General features: G+C 36.9%; 1 protein-coding gene across 2 annotated transcripts in view; it reads right to left on the bottom strand.

Moving 5' to 3' along the window:
* GSG1 (germ cell associated 1) overlaps positions 1-18,312 on the bottom strand; it is an 81,589-nt gene that overhangs the window by 29,499 nt on the left and 33,778 nt on the right. Inside the window, exons 1-2 of one of the 2 annotated variants that reach the window (XM_074269128.1) lie at positions 8,285-8,362; positions 2,658-2,786 (exon numbers count right to left, since the gene is read on the bottom strand). The exons of the other annotated variant lie outside the window; for it this stretch is intronic. The gene's annotated coding sequence lies outside the window, so the exon portion shown is untranslated. Of the gene's footprint in view, positions 1-2,657; positions 2,787-8,284; positions 8,363-18,312 lie in introns of those variants that run through there. 2 annotated transcript variants of the gene reach the window in all.

The raw sequence follows: 18,312 nt of genomic DNA, 5'->3' as shown, positions 1-18,312 counted from the left end.
TTCAGTTGATTTTTTTGAAATTTAACCCAACAGAACGAAATTTCTATTATCTTTTGAAATTTTTGTGATGCTCTGTATTTTTTTAGTGTGAGTTCACCAAGAGTGACTATTCTGGGAAGGAATTTCCTTCAGCTCGATTGTCCCATGCTCAATCTGTAGAAATGCTGAAAGGGCTATTTCTGAGTTAAATAACATTCAAATTCATCCCACCACAAGGTGGCAACCTTTATCAGGCTCTTTCTGCCAAAATTCCCCACCCTATGCTCACGCCCAGCTTCCTAGGGAAGGGAGCAATTACTAATTCCTATGTCTTCTGTTTTCTCCTTTATCTCTCCTGCCAAGTCTTGCCAAGGCATCAAATGCACCATCTTGTCTATCACTGTCTTGTAATGCTAGGCTTCTGATGAACTTCGGAGACTTCCAATCCACCCTTTCGGGAGGAAGAGGGAAGGACATCATGGGATCATTTCCCACAGCCAGCATATTTTCTACTCCCAGTTCCAGTTTTCAGTGACTCAACAAGACTACAATTGCTTCCTCTGGGAGAAGTAGTTTCAGAGTATTAGAAAATTACTGTTAAACCAAAGCTTCCTGTTAAGTCTCCCTCGCATTTTTCTTCGCTTAATGGTATCTCAGTCCCTCTTCACCCTAGGACAGTGAACAATTCTTTTCCTTCCCCTGCACTTACACCCTTTGAATACTTGTGGACACTTCTCATATCCCGCCTGAGTCACTGTTTGGCTCGGCCACATGTCTTCATTTTTTATGGGCTCTGCTCATAAACCAATTCCCTCAGGCCTGAGTAACAAGAAGACTGCTTCTCTAGGGAGAGAATGGGAGAGGGACATCCCTGGTAGCATGTAAAATGACAAGAGTATGTGCCCGTGTGGTGGTGTACCAGCTCTGTGGCTGGCGGGTGGAGGAAATACATTTTTGTGAGCCCATCAAGGTCCCCTGAGCAATAAAGTCTTTATATTTCTTCTTTCTGACAAAATGGGTGTTTCAATGACTGCCCACTGAAATTAAGATCCCCTCATGATATATTGAGGGTAATAACTTTCTTCTTTCAAAACAGAATAAAATAATTGCCAAAAACCTTGTCCCTGCCATAGAGTCAATTACGCAGGGTTTTAATGCAACGAAGAAGTTCAAAAGTTAAAGTTTTCCTAGTGATTCACAGACATAAAAAGTAATTCTGCCTTTCTTTTATAGCCTTAGTGCTTAGCACAGTACATAGTAGGTGCTTAATAAATGTTAATTGACTGACTAACTAGTTGGCAGACTACTTTATGACTCTAATCAGTCTCAAGATCTTGATAATAATATATAAGCAACCCTAGGAAATACAGTCTCCCTTTTGTGTATTATCTTGCTTCTCCCCTTTCCCCCCCCCAACCATTCCTTGATAGCAGGGACTACCTTTATTTTTTACCAATATTTATACCCTAGTCACAATGGTTGATCCATAATAGTTAATTTTAACAATTAACAAAGGCTTATTACCTGTCTGCCTAAAACCTCTTTAACTATGAAAATACTTAGTAGATGTGAATCAGGAACAGACCATCCCTCTTCTTGGGGCTGAAAGATGCAACTGATTTTCTCTTCATCTCTGTACTTTGTTATTCTCAATAGTTTGTTGATCTGACCCTTCTCAATAGCACTTTTTTCTCCAAGGGCCTTCTGTCTCTGATCCACTGCCCACCTCCATTCTATCCTGATGTTAAGTAGATTAGACAGAGAGGATAGGGAGAGTGGAGCACATATTTCTGCTGTCATGGTCACAAAAATTGAAATATTAGACATAAATAGATTGTTACCTTTGTATGTAATATGGTATTTATTAGCAATGAGCACAAATACAACTAAAAAAACTCCTAGAAGTAATTGTTTATATACACTTAATCATTTTCCACTTCTGATTCTATCACTAAGCCACAACTGATTTTTCCATGTCATCAGTGATCTCTTCATTGTTAAGTTTAGTATTGATTTTCTAGAGCTCCATCCTTTTTGACCTTTGCAGCATTTGATACTATTGAGCATCCTCTTTCATCCTTTGTTTTTTAGTGATACTTCCCTCTTTGGGCTCTTCTCTTTCCTGGCCCAACTTTTTCTCCTCAATCTTTACAAATAATAGTGACCTATATGACATAGGTATTAATAGTATAAATTAAAATGATTGTTTGGGTATGAGCACAACATATTATATTGGACCCAAAGGCTACTGATTTGGAGTTCTGTTCTTGGCTCTACCATTCATTAGATGGGTGACACTGGGTTAAGCCACTGGGACTTAGAACTTCAGTTTCTCCATTTATAAAATGAGTAAATTGGAGTAAATGATTTAAAAGATTCCTTCTAGTTGTCCTGACTTTGCCACTATGCCTTACTGCCTTCATACCTTAGAACTTCATAATCCATCATTCTCTCATACATCAAGGATCTATCCTGGACCCTCATTTTTCTTTTTCCATTCTCTATCTTAATGATTTCATCAGTTTATATAAACTCAAGGATCATCTCTGTGAAGATGGTTCCTAAATCTAGCCCATCATAACTGCCCTCTATATATTTCTTTCTGACTATATTTCCTACAGATATCTGAAATTAAAAATATTCAGAATACAACTAACTTTTCACTATATTCAACAAACCTGTTCCTCCTCTTCTCTTCTTTCTGTTGAGAGTACCCCCATTCTTCAGATATTCAAGTTCGTAACCTCTGAATCATCCTCATCTCTTAACTCTTTTATTTTCAAACTACTCATGTTTTTATCACTTCCCTGAATGGAGACACAGACAATATGCTTACCAAATCTTCACATTAAAAAAAAAAAAAAGAGTGGAAAGATTAGTTAGCATATTGGATGACAGTTAAACTAGCAAGATTAATTAATATATTGGATGACAAAGTCAGGACTGAAAGGTTATCTTGATAGGCAAGAAGTTTGGGCCATATATGATGAAGTGAAACTTAATGGGGATAAGTAATCAACTTTACAAGTACCGGATGGATGAGACATGGTCATATAGCAATATAGCTGAGAAAGATATGGGGATTTTAATGGATACAAGCTCAATATGGGTCAATGAATCAATAGTGTTAATGTGGCAGCCAAAAAAAGTTTATGCATAATAAGAAGCATAATTGAGACATACTAGGAATTTTATAATAATCTTATTTTACTATGACGTGGTCAGACCATAACTGGTCTATTATATTCAGTTCTTATCACATATTTTTTGGAAGGATATTGATGGAAGATAATGAAGATGATGGTGAAAGGTTTCAAGTTCATGATATATAAGGAATGGTTGAAAGAATGAGGACTATCTGACTTAAAAGATTTAGTGGGGACATGATAGCTGTCTTCAGGTATTTAAAGGGCTGCCAAGTAAAAGAGATAAAAGATTTGTAATGATTGACTTCAGTGGTAGGAAGTTGTAAAAATGTCAATATAGATTTGATGCACACTCAGAGGCTTATCAAATGTCATCTGCTTAGAGCACCTTGGAACTGAGAAAGGATATTCAGCCTTTCTTAAAAGGAAAGAGCAGGAGATGTCATGGCTGTTGTTTTCCAGCAAAAATGAAGTTGGAAAGCTGCACCCCACTGAACTAGTGCTGTATCCTTTGCCATTCTATGGCTAAGTAAATTTCCTTTTGTTAATTATTAAATAGTCTGTAAGTATCTCATTTCACTCCATTCTCAAACTTCAACCATCAAGTTTACCTGACTCCAGCCTAGCTTGCTCTTATCCCCTTAGCAAAGTTGTTCCTGAAGACCTTGTACTGGGCCCTCTTTTCTTCTCTCTCTGCTCCCTCTTCTAATGATTTCAATAATCCATTTACCACATTTAAGGATATGTATCTTAAATCAATATCTCCATTTCTAATTTCCCTTCTGAACTCATCTTTCATAATTTAATACTTGAACGGCTTTAGATCTCCACTTCAAACTGGAGTCCAAAATAGAACCATTCCTCCCCCCCCCCCCCATTAAATTAACAAATTCTGACTTCCTTGTTTTGAAAGCACCATGATCCTTCCAATCACCCAGATTCAAAAACTCAAAGTCATCTTAAGTTCTTCTGCCTATCTTATATCCTTTAGCAATCAGTTGCCCTTACCTTTATAGCCTCTTTTGTATATATCCTTTTTACTTCAATCACATGGGTATAACATTAATTCAGGTCTTCATCATCTCTCACTTAGAATTGCAAGAGCTTCCTAATTTTATCCTAAACTTCAAGGCTGTACCCTCTTACTCCCTCTTCTAATTCTTTTCTATTTATCAGTGTACTTATTGGATCTCCCTCCCCCCAGTAAAATATAAATTCTTTGCTGACTTGAGTCTTTCATTTTTGTTTTTGTAGTACTAGGGAGAATGTGGTTGAATAGAAGGAATCAGGAAGACCTTGGTTCAGTATTATCTCAGATTCACATGTTATGTGATCAAATCATTTAACTTCTGTGTCTCTATATAATTTTTTGAGACTATGAGTTGCCAGTATGCATCAGTGGAGGAAATTTTCTCACCAGAAGTTCTCTACATGAATGAAATGGTCTAAAAAATATGCTTCGGCTAAGTAATAGCATTTAGTAGACAAAATGTTAAATGAAATTGAATTATCATGACCAAAAAATTCTGCACGTACTCTCGAAACATTTGTTGATGAGTTTCTTTATACTTAGTGAGGCTAGTTTTCAGACTCCAACCTTTTCCAGAGTTTGCCTCCATTGGTACATTGAGCCCAGAGTTAGCTCCCCAAAATGATGAATCATTGGAATAAGACTTCTGTGGATGTTTCATAAAATAGACTTACCTCACCTTCCTCCTACTCCTCTTATAGTGTTAACTCCTTTGTTAGGTCTTCCTCCACTGTTATATTTATTTCTAAATGTGATTAGTTTCCCATTCTTCCATGAAATAAGCCCAGAAAGCTATGATTGTTTCATATATAATAGGGTCTATAAAATCCCATGATATAGACCTTTCTCCATCCTGATCTTCAAGCACCTGATCTTCCCTTTGGAAATCTTCACAGAAACCTTAAGGGTAACTTTCATGACCTATTCTAATTACTTCAGATGATTAATGATAATAGTAGCCACTTATCATAATGCTAATATGTGAAATATTATATCATTTGAGCCTTCTAACATTCCAGTTGGGAGGAACTCCAGGTATTAGCCTTATTTTACAGAAAAGGAAATTGATTCAGTGATTTGCCCATGGTCATAAAGACAGTAAATGTCAGAGGCAGAATTCAAACTGAATTCTTCCTGATGCTAAATACAGTATATTATCTATCATAGCACACTGTATGTCTTAGAGGAAGGTAGTAAATGATGAGTAGCAGATTTGAATTGGTAGACGGAGTTTCCATACTGGGAAGTCTTCTCACAAATAAAATCACTGATCCAGATTTTCCATCTCCACCAAAAGATCACTTTACATTTTATAAAGTGATTTCCTAACAATCTTAAGAGGGGCATTCTAAGTTGCAGAGCAGAAGAGTGGAAAATTTGGAGTTGGGAGCTGTATTCAAATTAGGCCTTAGATACTTACTACATGTGTGATCCTGGGAGACTCACTTGACCCTGTTTGTCTCAGTTTCTTCATCTATAAAATGAGCTGGAAAAGAAAATGGCTGATCACTCCAGTACTTTTGCTAAGAAATGACCAAATGGGATCACAAACTGTTGGATACAACTGATGGCTAAATGACAACAACTTGAACACAACAAAAATCAATCTTAAGATACAGGTAATACATGTATTATTATCTCAGTTTTATAGAAGAGGAAACTGAAGCTTAGAAAATAACTTGATCAATAAAGCCAATGCAGCTAAGGTTAGAAAAAATTTTTATAGCTAGTATTTCTGATAAAGGCCTCATTTCTAAAATATATAAATTTGGTTTAAATCAAGTTTTTTTTTTTTTTTTTTTTTTTTTTTTAAATGCTGTAATGGTTACCCATGTGACCTTGCTCAAGTCATTTAATCTTTTTAAACCTCAGTTTGCTCATCTGTAAAATAAAGATTTTGGATTAAATATGGCCTCTGAAGTATTTTCTGGTTATATATTTAGTCCTCCTATGATAAATAGAAAGGCAAAAGGAAAGTGAGCATGTACGCCATTTTGAATCTCAAAAGGATTCAGTGGGGATTGTTTACTAAGTAGGAGGCACATGACCTAGACTGAGAGAGGCAGGGAGGAGTGGGGGATACACTCATTATAATCTTACCCAGAGTGGAAAATGTAAATGCCTTTGAGTGATCTAAAATGGACTTTCCACAGCTGCCAAGGAGACTCTTTTTGTGGTGGGTAAAGCATGTGGGAACTGATTGAAAGAGCAGAACATTTGAATAGCTCAGAGGCACATCTTAGATCCTGTCTTGTGAAAGAGCAGAAAGATTTAAAATAGCCCTGTGGCTTGTTGACTCTAGCTATTTCATTTTGAAAGAACTCTAACACTTAAAGCCTTTCCCTCTCAGTCTTGCTACTGGCACTCTATCTTGGGGAAAAGGAGCTAAAGAACATTGTCAGGAGGAGAGAGATCATTTATGACAACCTTTGGAAGAGAAGAGGTAACACAGTACGGAGCTGGAGCAGCAAAATCAAACTGAAGTCAATGGAAGAAAAAAAAAATGCTGTTAACAGAGCATGAAATGGGGACAATAAAGAGCAAATGAATGATACAAATCTTGATCCTGACTCCCAATAGGTTCTCATCTAGAGTAGTACAATAAATAAATCTTATGAACTTTACAGGTCTCTAGAGAGGCCCAGCCAGAAGAGAAAAATCTTAATTCTTAAATGAACCCTGAAGTCTTTTCTCTTTCCTTCAGATTCCTTCCAAAGTAATAATTTAAGTTTAGAGAACTATATAGCCATCCTACCATAGGTAGGAGGTAGCAGAAGAAAGCAGAAGTACTCTAGAAATAGAAAGGGTTATAGATGTGAATCTTTTCTATGTCCTTTATTATGCAAAGAAGACCTGTTCTATCTTTGAAGCCTTGTAAACCAGAGCACTTGTAAGAGGAAACAGTGGCTATCATTTAGGGGAATGTATGAGCAAGAGAGAGCTTATGAGGAGGCTTGAATATGTATCTGGGTCTTTCATGTCAGGAATCAGCCTCTGGCACAAGGGCTACATATGTTTTAGCTTTAAAGGTTTAGATAGAAAGACACTACTCAAAAACTAGTAAGAGATGACAAATACTACATCTTTTCCCAAGTCAGTTTCCCATGGATACAGGTATTTGGGGAGAATTGATCTTTGATTTTATCCTCAACCTTAGAAAAATTTAGTGATATATTTCATTCTTCAATGGACAACCAAGTCACAGGTAGGGAAAATAAAGTTGACATAATGGCAAAGGTCTACTAGTCCAGAAAGGAAAGGCTACCCTCTGACCCCTATGGATTAAAAGTTGGATAATTAAATTCACATTACTATAGATGGTGCAGTAGGTGGAGATCTGGGCCTAGAGTCAGGAAAAACTGAATTCAGATCTGGTCTCAGACATTTACTATCTGTGTGATCCTGGGCAAGTCACTTAACCAACCCTGTTTACCTCAGTTTCCTTATCTGTAAAAACTCTGTTTACCTCCTTATATGTAAAATGAGTTGGAGAAGGAAATGGCAAACCAAGAAATCTCTAATGTCATTATAAAGAATTGGGCATAATTAAATGATTACACCACAATAAGGATACTTAATTCTGAGATTTCTCAGGTTTGGAATTTCTAATTCTTGACTACAGCCATATGAGAGATGGGGTCAGATAGGAAAAGAAAGGCCCAGTTTTAATAAATTTGGAGCCTCTGATGTTGGAAGCTCTTAAATATGTCTCCTGCAGGAGGACTGAAGGTTTTTAGAGCCTTTCCTCTCTCCTTTCCTTTTGTGCTTTTAAATGGAATTGTTGGAGGCCTTTTGCTAATGTAGTCATTTCCAGGGGGAGGAAATGGGCTTTTCTTTCATTTCCCAAGCAGCTGGAGTGAATCAGAGAGGCCAGGCATCTGCACATCCTGTGGAGCAATCACCTCGAGAGCTGGCAATGGCTTGTTCAGAGACTGCATGTGAGTGGGTGGGGGGCCCAGCCAGTGGCCCTAGGTCTTTTTATCATGAGGAGAAGGAGGGATGCTTTAGAACGTGGCCTCTGTTTAGGTTTAGATGGGCTTCCTAATTTCTGTGTGTGTGTTTCTCTCTTACTCCCACCTCTCCCTTAGGGCCCCTCCCTTCCCTTCCCCTCTCTGTCTGCAAGCCTTACTAGGGCCTCTCCCTGATCTGTTTCCTTCTGAACATCTCTCTGTGTAACTGGTTCTCTTCCTTCCCGTTTTTCCTCTACTCTGGACGGTCCTCTATTTACTACCGAGCTTCCTGGTCACCTAGCAGCCAGATGCTCTGTTGTCAAGGCAACCCACCCAGAGTGTGTTTGGAATTGTTTGGCAGGGCCAAATTTTAGTGGCAGGGAATGAGCTTTGGACTTCCTGAATGGGTGGAGCAGGGGAATGGGGGACTGGGTTATTTCTTCCTCCCTGTTTTCCTTCATCATGAGAACAGCCTCCCAGGAACAATCCCACAGAGAAAAAGGAGAAGATGGAGGGTGGGAGAAAACAGGGAAAGGGAAATAGGAAGTGGTCTTGGCCACTGAGAATCAAAATTTAGATGTCACAGTGAGAGAATGGACGAGATTCACTTGAGGGGATGTGAGGTGTAGTGAGGGAGGCTGATGGGTCCACTGTTAACCTGGCATTTGGGAACGTGGGGCCGGGGACAGCAAGGCTCTTTTGGAGCCTGCTTGTCTGCCTGTTTGCTACTGCTCCAGCTGCTGGGGAAGAGATTGGCAACAAAACAGCTTCATCTGATAATTCCTCACACCCCAGGCTCAAGGCCAGATGGGTGGGGTGGGGAGTTGCCATGGAGTCTAATGTTATGTGTTACCCCACCCCCATGGCCAATCCCTCCTCTGCCAGCCAAAGTTTAGCAGGGGCCCACATTGACCTGAGAGTAGAATCACAGAATATCAAAGATTTAGAGCTGGTTTAGTCCAACAAATCTCCTATTTACAGAGGAAGAAAATGGGACCCAGAGTCACAGCAGCATGAAAACAGCAGGCTTTGGATCTGAACCCAGGTTCTTGGATTCCTGGTGGAATGTCCCTTTCATTGCTTCTGAATATAGGCTGCCCTGAAAAGAATTTGTCTCCTTAAACAAGATGTATATAGACACTAGGAACATAACACTGATTATAGGCTCAGCTCTGTTTTATGCATGCCAGATTTGTAGGGAAAAGGTGACCTATATTCCTATCAGAGTGGTATGTGTATGATGTGTATGTATCTCTGCAAATGTGAGCTAGGATAGAATACGGTATGAGGGGAAAATGGACAAAGGGTGAAAAAAAGGTTATAGCACAAAAAGTATGCTTATTGTGAGACCTCCAACATCCTCAGCTCACTTATTTAATCTAATGCATATTCAGAGGCACATTATGATGTCCTGTGAGAAATGAAGTAATGGAGAAAGTATGTTTTATGTCCCTTTTCTTCACTTTCCCTTCTCTCCTCACTCAAAACATACCAGAAAAGTACTAAGAAAGTAAATTGGCTGATTTTACTTGTTTTTGATCATTTTTATAGGATTACAGATTTAGAGTTTACAGGGGTCTTGAAAGTCATATAGTCTAACCCTTTCATTTTATAGGTGAGTCTCAGTGAAGCTAATTGTTTTAGACTGGACAGGTAGTAAGTGGCAGCTTCCCAGGGATTTGAATACTTATTGTTGGCTCCTGATTTAATGCTCTTCTATAATCTTCCTATGAGCTTAGAGGTCTTGCCTATTTCCTTACCTTTTCTGTTTCTTGAAATAATGGTTCTATGTTTCCATATGGTTCCAGTATATTTCTGGTATTAAATGAACTTTGCTGCCCAAATTGTCTCTTGTTCTCGACCCTAATTTTCCTTCCTAAGGATTTTATATTTTATCTTTTAGACCCCTCATTAGTTTGGAAGGTTATGGTATCACGATACCTGTATTTTATTTCTCCAACTGTGTTGGACAGCTCCCCAAGAGTAGGGATTTCATATTTATTTATTTTTTTCTTCTCAGAGCCTTCAAGTGCATTGTTCTGTACATAGCAAGGGCTCAATAAAAATCAAACAACATTGGCATGATTTCTGAATCCACAATTTCTTGGTTTCAGGAAAAAGCATTCATATTTGACATTTGAATTCATTGTTGACCAACCTTTCCTCCTGGACATTTTCTCCTATCTGAGTTTTTGTGATATTCTCCTTCCCTGTGTCTGACTATTCCTTTTGAGTCTACCTTGTTGGATCACCACCTATATTTCTCTCAGTCAACAGTGAACAAACATTTATTAAGCATTTTCTATGTGTACTGTGCCTGAGCTTCCTTCTTAAAATGGAAGGAAAGAAACAGCCAATCAGAGTGAGAAGCCAAAGAAGAGGAGTGAAGTCGGGGGATGACATGAGCTTCCAGGATCAAGAATTTTTTTTTTTCCCCTGGGACATTCTAGAAAGACCTGCAGAGTAAAGAATGCAGCCTGGAGTGCTTCCTAATTAGTGGCATCCCTTAAAGTTCTAACCTTCTCTTCTCTATATTTCACTTGGTGGTTCTCATTGGCTTCCATAGGTTCAATTCTTAACTTTATGCAAATGGCTCTCAGAATAATGTATTTATCCCTGGTCTCTCTCAAGTTTTAGTTCTACATTTCTAACTATTTATTGGACAGTTCCCATTCAGTGATCCAATGACATCTCAAATTCAACATGTCTAAAGCAAAAGTCATTATCTTTTCCTTAAAATTCACTTTTGTTCTGAATTTCTCTATTTTTTGCAAGGGTATCACCTAGTAATTCAAATTTGTAATTTCAATTCCTTATTCTTTCTCACTCCATATATATGTACATTCATATGTGTGTATATGTATATATATATATATATATATATATATATATATATATATATATATATATATATATATATATATACAATCGGTATCTATGTCTTAATAATGTTACCTCCACAACATCCTATCTCTTGCCTCCAAATTCCTTTCAGTTTGGCACCTACAAATCTTATAAGCTATTTCCTTCCTACTGACAGGTTGTGCATTGTTTGTTCTGATCCTATTTCTAATCCTATTTGCCACCTTAGTTCTAATCCTATTTACCTCTCAACTGAACTATTGAAAGAGCTTGTTTATCTCTTCTTCTTAAATCTTGTCTTTCTCCAATCCATCTTTCAGACAGCTGCCAAAGTGATGTTTCCAAAGCACAGGTATGTTCTCTACTGAATAAATTCCACTGGCTCCCAATTATTTCTAGGACTGTGCTTTTAACCTTTTTTGTATCATAGACCCCATTGGCAGTTTGGTGATGCTTATGTAACATTTTATCAAAATAATTTTTAAAATAAAAACAAAAAACAAAAACCACCCATAGAATTCCAAAGGAAACAAAAAATCCCACGGATTCAAGTTAAGGACCTTTGCTTTAGGATAAGATACAATGTGTTAGCCTGTTATTTAAGATCTTTTTTAACATGGCTCCAAACTACTTTTCCAGCATTATTATATATCTGCTTTAAACCTTGGTCCACTGAAAATTACCTTTTTGCTGCTCTATCTCTTGTTTCTGTGCTTTCCCCTCCTCATTTCTCTCTCTTAGAATCTATAGATTCAACTTTGAGTGAATGAAGAATTCTGATGAATGCAATGACCAATCACAATTTCAAGAACTCATGACATAACATAGTTTCCATCATCTGACAGAAGTTATGGATTCAGAATGCAGATGAACATATATATTTTCCAGACATGGAATTTATTTAGTTTTCCTATATACATTTGTTACAAGAATTTTCCTTTTCTTTTTCCAATGGGAAGGGAGCGTAAGAGGGGAAGAAAAAAATTTTGCCACTTGAAAAAATTTTTTTAAAGACCTATAGTTTTTTTTTTTTTTTTTTTTTTTTTGCTAAGGCAATTGGGGTTAAATGACTTGCCCAGGGTCACACAGCTAGGACATGTTAGGTGTCTGAGGTCAAATTTGATCAGGTCCTTCTGATTTCCGGGCTGGTGCTCTATCCACTGCACCACCTAGCTGCTCCCTGTAGTCTTTTCCAAAGATCAACTCATGTCTTTTTTCACCTAAATCTTTTCCTGATGCCCCAACAACTAGTGCTTCCCCCAAAACTATCTTTTATGATTTTGTACATTTGTGTATGCTTATGTATGTAGTTGGTTTATGTAAATATAGTGCATTTTATCATCAGATAGAATATAAGTTACTTGAAGGCAGATAACACTGCTTCATTTTTCTTTGTATCCATGATAGCTCTTGCACAATCTTTAGCCTATATAATTACCATCTGTGTTTGCAGTAATTATATAGATCAGAAGCTGTCAACAGGTCTCACTCTCAGATGTTAGTTCCAGGTGTGCTTTCTTATCTTTATAAAACCAGAGGAATCCATCTTGGCTGAAGTATTCTTGGTTTCAAGTTGCTTTGTAAGAATTCAGAGAATCAGAGAATTTCAGAATGGTAAGCAATTTCAAAAGACATCTAATCCAAAATGTAATCACCAAGAGTTTCCTTCAAAAAATCTCAAAGCAGTCCCCCAACCTTTTCTTGAATACTTCTAATAAAGAGAAATAAATGGAAAATATACATAATATTCATATTCATCTGCATTCTGAGTCCATAACTTCTATCAGATGTTGGGAACTATGTTATATCATGAGTTTTTGAAATTGTGATTGGTCATTGCATTCATCAGAATTCTTCATTTACTCAAAATTGAATCTATAGATTCTGAGAGAAATGAGGAGGGAGAAGCACACAAATAATAAATAGAGCAGCAAGAAGATAATTTTCAGTGGACCTTGTATTGTTTAAAGGAGACACAATGCTGGAAAAGTAGTTTGGAGCTATGTTAAGAAGATCTTAAATAACAGGCTAACAATTTGTATCTAATCCTAATTCCCAAAATTTAAAAATCCATTTAAAATATTTATGATATTTAGGAAGCATTTTCTTTCATTGTTTTCAAATCTGTCATTCTGTAACTTCCACCCATTGCTTCTAATTCTGTTCTCCACAGCCAAGCAAAATAAAACAAATTCAGTCTCTCTTCCATATGTCACCCAAGTGCCAGACAGAACTAGATCCTCATAAACTTGGGTTTCATATCTGTGGGGGGGAGGTTTTCTGCTAAGTGATCCCCATATGGTTCAAGATTCCACCTCAGTGTGAAATTGGGGACTCCTAAAGTCAATTTAAGTGTTTATATACTTAGTAATTAAAATGCTAACAGAAACCTAGAGCAGCCAGAGCATGAAAGCAATGTAAACATTTAACTGGAACACTAAAGGGAAGAAAAGAAACATTACAAACATTATTAGAAACCATTTCCCAAATGAGTACATTACTACTTTATGCTTCCCAAGAAGGGTAACCTTTATCTAAGAAGAAGCTTTCATTTATTTAAATTCCCACATGAAAAAAGGAGAAAACAATATAGTTTCCTAGTATCTCACTCACTTGTAACTCAATTACAGTCTCTCTTCGATTATAGTTTTCATTATTTGCATGAATTGGGACTGCTTACCATCTCTCCACAACACATCTGTTTTTTTGTTTTCCTTATTTCATTCCTATTTTTCATCCCCTATCTATTCTTTTCAATAATATTCCTTTCCCAGAAGCACAATAAAATATAGGAATGTGAATTCTTGGATCACTGCCATTTTGTTTGATTATATCTGGTATGACTTATTCTTAATGAAATCCCATTGGTTCTTATTAGTCACTATTTCCTTTCCTCAAAATTTTGAACTATTCTTTAATTATATATTCTTTGCTTCTTTCTTTCTTTCTTTCTTTCTTTCTTTCTTTCTTTCTTTCTTTCTTTCTTTCTTTCTTTCTTTCTTTCTTTCTTTCTTTCTTTCTTTCTTTCTTTCTTTCTTTCTTTCTTTCTTTCTTTCTTTCTCTTTCTTTCTTTCTCCTTCCTTCCTTCCTTCCTTCCTTCCTTCCTTCCTTCCTTCCTTCCTTCCTTCCTTCCTTCCTTCCTTCCTTCCTTCCTTCCTTCCTTCCTTCCTTCCTTCCTTCCTTCCTTCCTTCCTTCCTTCCTTCCTTCCTTCCTTCCTTCCTTCCTTTCTTCTTCTTTCTTTCTTTCTTTCTTTCTTTCTTTCTTTCTTTCTTTCTTTCTTTCTTTCTTTCTTTCTTTCTTTCTTTCTTTCTTTCTTTCTTTCTTTCTTTCTTTCTTTCTTTCTTTCTTTCTTTCTTTCTTTCTTTCTTTCTCTTTCTTTTTTCAAAAAAGAGGACATTTGTTTGTTTCCAATTTTGTGACCCATTCCTTTCCCATTCATCACAACTTTTCAACTATCATTGGAAGTATTTCTACAAGTTTTGGGATTTCATGCTATACTTCCTAACTCCAGTATGATTCAGAACAGAAATGGCATGAGAGGTATCTTGAACTATCATGATTTGCTGGCATGCTCTGGCAGTTTCACTAAGTTGATAAGTGATATGCATCCTTATATCTCCACCTTTGCTATCCTTCCCAGAAACATACATCAAAAAGTGGGAATGTGAAAATTTATCCAGATTTTTAAAAATCAGATCTCTCTTCTCTGAAGATAAGCAAAAACAAATAGCATAGAGATTCAATTAATTCAGTTCCTTATTGCCTTTCATCTAGTGTATTGCAACTGTGTCCTAATTGGACATCTTGTTTCAAATCTCTTTGTGCTCTATTCTGTCTTCCATACTGTTGCCAAAGTGAATTTCATATGTATTTTGCTAGGATCATAATTCTAGCATTGGAAGAGAACTTGGTGTTCATCTAATCCGATTCCTTCATTTTATATATGAAGAAACTGCATCCTAAGGAGGCTAAGTAATTTATCAAGAGTTGTAGGCACTAATCAGAGGTAGAGAATTCTGATGCCCTGACTTGGGCAGCCAGGTAATGCAGTGAATAGAGTGTGAACATGGAATCAGGGAAGACTCATCTTTGTGAATTGAATCTTCAGTTCAAAAGCTTCAGATACTTACTAGTTGTATGACCCTGAGCAAGTCACTAAACCTTGTTTGCCTTAGTTCCCTCATCTATAAAATGAGCTGGAGAAGGAAGTGACAAAGCCATTCCAGTATCTTTGCCAAGGAAACCCCAAATGGGGTCATGAAGAATTAGACATGACTGAACAACAACTGAAAAACAGCAAACCTCTGGCTTTAGAATCCGTGTTCTTTCCACTGCACTGAAATATCTTTTCCCTTAAATTCAGGTCTATGACATTGCTTTACTTAATAAGTTCCAGTGTCTCTCTTTTATTTCAAAAATTAGATATGAACTCCTCTATTTAGCTTTTAAAGATCTCCAAAACTTAGCCCCAATCTATCTTTTCAGTCTCAGACTGGATATCAGTCTCCTTCTTGCACTCTGAAATTCAGCCACACTGGCCTCTTTGTTTCTCACAAATGGCATTCCATCTCCTTTTTGTATGTCTTAGCACTGGCTGTTCCCATGCCTGTAATGAACTCATTCCTCACCTCTGCCTCAGAATTGCTCTCTCTCATGTTATATCTCACGGATCACATTTTACATGAAGCCTTTCCTGACCTCCCTAAATGCCTTTCCTTACTAACAGCCCTTGAATTTTTGCTCTTTCCTAACTTCCTTATTATAACTGAAGATATCTGTTGTTGATTTTTGTCCTTCATTCTTGAAGAGGACCAGGACCTCAGGGAGGTAGTGTCATGACATGCAAGTGAATTAGATTTAAGTGCACTGTCCTCCCAGTCACTCCATCTCATAGCTTAGGTATCATCCTCAATTCTTCACTCTTTTATCCCCACTCCCTATAGCCAAGATCCATTGTAACATCTCTTACCTACGTTCCTTTTTTTCCTTGGTCACTGCTGTCATTCTGGTGAAGGTCCTCATAGTTCACACCTGCACTATCACAATAGTCTTTTAGTTGTTCTACTTGTCACAAATCTTTCCCCACTTTAATCCATCCTTCACTCAGCTATCAAAGTGATCTTTCTAAAGTGCAAGTCTGACCATACCTCTCCTCCACTTAACAAACTCCAATGGCCTCCTATCACCTTCCACAATCAGATATGAAATACTCTGCTTGGCCATCAATCTTTCATATCTATCCCTTAGCCTATCTTACATTCCCTTTTTCCATTTATTTTATAAATGTAAGTGGCCACCATCGAAACAGCCATGGCCACTGGATAGTGGCTTCCATAAAAAAGACATTCCTCTTATTGATTCTGAACAAGACCCTCTTTCCTGACTGTGGGCATTTTCATTGGCTTCCTTGGATTTCAAGTCCTAGCTAAAATCTCACCTTCTATGGAAAGTCTTTCCTGATCCTTTTTTTATTCTTATATTGCTCCTACACCAATTATTTCCAATCTATCTTGCATATAGCTTTTTTGTGCATTATTATTTTCATATTGTCTTTTCTATTAGATTATAATAGAGATTAACTTTTGCTTTTCTTTGTATCCCCAGCACTTAGCACAATGCCTATTGAATGCAAACATGTACATACATGTGAACTTAAGATTACATATGTGTATAAATATGTGCATACAACCCATATAGTAAATATATAATAAATAAGTATATTAAATTACATATATATTGTTAAGCCCTGGATAAAATTATTATGGCCATGCCCTCTTTCCTTGCCATTAGGACTGAGAGAATTGAGTCAGGAAAAACTTTGAAGCTCTGACTACTTTATTTATATACCATTGTGTCATAAACTCTAGATACTTTATCTCAATCCTTGCTCAGTCCCCTTCCTTTTGAGTATTGCTCCTCACCTTGCTGTCTCCTGTCTGCGACCTATCCTGTCAGAATGAAGGGAATTATTGCTTGTCCATCCTCCCAGCATCCTTGCTCCCCTTATCTGCCTTTGTTAAACCCTAGTTAGCTAAAATCCTATATAAGTTCCCTGCATCAGTTCCTGGCTGCTGAATGATTTTGGACATGAGCCCCATCTGGCTGGCAAGACTAAAACTCTCCACATTAAAAGATTAAAAACCAATCTCTGTCTTGTCTCAGTTTCTCTGGCATTACAATATGTTTGTGTATATAATATATATATATATATATATATATATATATATATATATATATATATATATATATATATATATATATATGAATATGTGCTTATAATTCCTACCTCTCCTTAGGATATAAGCTCCTCATGAGCAAGGGTTGTTGTAGTTTTGGCATTTGTATACCAGCAATCTGACAGTGTCATATAATATGAGCTTAATAAATTCTTGTCCAGTTGATTGATTGATTAGGAGCAACAATGTGGTTCAGGGGAGAGAACACCACGACATGAAATTAGAAATATATGACATCAAATCCAGCCTCGGACATTAACTCATTGTATGACTCTGGAGAAATCACCTTACCTCTATTTATTTCATTATTTTCACCTATATCATGGGGATAACAATAGTATTTACCTTTTAAAGTTGTAGTAAGAATCAAATGAGATAATATCGTAAAGTATTTAGCACAGCGAATGAAATGTTTGTTATTCAGTCTGACTCTTTGTGACCTCATGAACTTTAAAGCATGCAAATTCCTCTGATCTGAGGGGCTCATCTTCTGATTTTAGCCCCCCCCCCCCTTTAAAAAATACTGTTCATAGGGTTTTCTTGGCAAAGTGGTTTGCCATTTTCTTCTCCAGTTTTATGAAGGCAGTGGTAAAATGATGTGTTCTGAATTACTCTCTGGTCTTTCTGACTTCAATGCTGGGCCTGGAATCAGGAAAAGTCACTTTCCTGAGTTTATATCTGTCCTCAAATACTTACTAGCTAACCAGTGGGAATGGTCATTATAATCAATATTAAATATCTGAGATCTTTAACTGTGTGCCTCTGAGCAAGTCACTTAAGCCTGTTTGCCTCAGTTTCTTTATTATCTATAAAATGAACTGGAGAATGAAATGACCACTTCAGTATCTTTACAAAGAAAACTGCAAATGGGGTCATGAAGAGTTAGACATGGGTGAATATAACAACAATGATGTTCTGAGTCCAGGCTCAGTGCTCCATCTACTTTGCTACCTAGCTACTTAGAATGGAATATAATAGCTACCATATAAATGCTTATTCCCTTTCTTTCTCCCAGATTAATAGTCACAAAGACTGAAGGAAGGGGAAAATAGACCCAAAGAAATTAATATAGAATTGAGGGAAAGGATTCAATATTGTCACCTCAAAC

This window comes from Sminthopsis crassicaudata, chromosome 5 (assembly GCF_048593235.1).
Source record: "Sminthopsis crassicaudata isolate SCR6 chromosome 5, ASM4859323v1, whole genome shotgun sequence".
Taxonomy (NCBI): Eukaryota; Metazoa; Chordata; class Mammalia; order Dasyuromorphia; family Dasyuridae; genus Sminthopsis; species Sminthopsis crassicaudata.
This window is presented reverse-complemented; position numbering and strand designations above follow the sequence as displayed.